The sequence below is a fragment of the Arachis duranensis genome, chromosome 3, assembly GCF_000817695.3.
Source record: "Arachis duranensis cultivar V14167 chromosome 3, aradu.V14167.gnm2.J7QH, whole genome shotgun sequence".
In the NCBI taxonomy this organism is placed as follows: Eukaryota; Viridiplantae; Streptophyta; class Magnoliopsida; order Fabales; family Fabaceae; genus Arachis; species Arachis duranensis.
Genome location: NC_029774.3, coordinates 99,548,420 through 99,550,359, shown reverse-complemented (window position 1 = coordinate 99,550,359; position 1,940 = coordinate 99,548,420).

Here is a 1,940-nt window from a genome sequence, read left to right as displayed (position 1 = left end):
GTCTCTGAATCAGATTTTTGCTCAGGTCCCTCAATTTCAGCCAGAAAATACCTGAAATCACAGAAAAACACACAAACTCATAGTAAAGTCCAGAAAAGTGAATTTTAACTAAAAACTAATAAAAATATACTAAAAACTAACTAGATCATACTAAAAACATACTAAAAACAATGCCAAAAAGCGTACAAATTATCCGCTCATCATGAACACCCGACCAGTCTGTTGTGCCTTTCCAGCACCTTGTTTCTGTTTCTCCGGACAATTTGCGGCTTTATGCCCCGCCTTTCCACAATTGTAGCACAAACCCCATCCGGCCTTGCATGGTGCTCCCGGATGGTGACTTCCACACCTAGTACAAGCTTGATCATTCTGAGGCTGCTCCCCATACCTTTTTCCTTGAGAGTTGTTGTTGTTGGGCCTCCTAAAAGAGTTCCCCCTCTTGAAAGACGGACCTCTAGGTGCAAAGCTCTTCCCTCGATTCTGCGGGAATGATCCTTTGTGACTCCCTCTCTCAGCAGTTGCCCTCTTCACACACTCTTCAGCAACCCTACACTTGTTTATCAACTCGGAGAAGGTCCTAATCTCCATTGGTCCCACCGAACTGAAAATATCGCTTCGGAGTCCTCCTTCATATTTAACACACTTCCATTCCTCATATTTCACCGGAGTCCCTTGGCACATACGAGAGAACCTGAACAGCTCCTCAAACTTGTCAGTATACTCTGATATGGACATAGTACCCTGCTTCAACTGTAACAATTCAAGTTCCTTAGCCGTCCTAGCAGAAGTCGGAAAGTACTTCTTATAGAACTCCTCTTGGAAAACATTCCAGGTGATATAATCATCACCCTGCTGCAGAAGACGTCGGATACCTTGCCACCAATGCGACGCTTCACCTGTGAGCATATAGGTAGCAAACTCGACACGCTGTCCTTCAGGTATCACTTGTGCTTGCAGTGCTCACTCTATAGCCTGAAACCATGTATCAGCCTCAGTCGGACTAGTAGTTCCCTTGAACTTAGGCGGATTAACCTTCAAAAAGTTTGCCAGTGTCATCAGGCCCTGAACTCCACCTCCATCATTACCATGGTTGTTCATCTGTTGACCAAGAGCCTCGGCAGTGGCTTGCATAGCAGCAGCCATGTTCTCAAATGCAGTCATAAAGTTCACTGGGTCATAAGGGTTATTCTCCGATGCACGAGCATTCGTACGACCTCTCGCACTACCTCTACCGCATCCACGGGGCGCCATCTGGTTCTTATACACACCAAACAATCGATATTAAGTTGATCAGTCTCAATATCAGAAGTCTAGTGCTTCAAAGTCCCAAATGCATGCTCATGAACGTTTATGCCAAATATATTAAGCAGATATACTAATAGCACATAACACACACACAGAGAATGCACATGAGCATAGTCAGTCCATCCCTCAGGCTCTACAGGAACGAACTGCTCTGATACCATAATGTAACACCCTACCATACAGAGTCTTATGCTTAAGTCATAATTTAGAGATGGCAAGGTATTACGACCTCTAAAATAAAAATTTAGTACGTATAGTAGTATGAATGATTGATTATAACTAGGAGCCTTTGTAGAAAAAGGGGTAAATAAAAATCGCAACTCTAAAGCGCAACACTCCGATCGATAACGTAACGAGCAAGGATAAACCAACGCGAGATTATATATATACAAAGGAGTGTCAAAAACAGGAATATCAAGACTCAAGATTCGGCTACAAAGATAACCGGTCCGAGCATAGCAATATATACATATGATAAAAATAAGGAAAACCCCAAAGGAAACCCAAAGGGACACAAATACATAAAACCTAATCTCCAAAATCTCTCATTAGAAGAGTCATCACAGTTTGTATTATTTAATGGAGATAAAAGTATCTAAGCAAAACATATAAACCAAAACATAGCCCCGAGAACA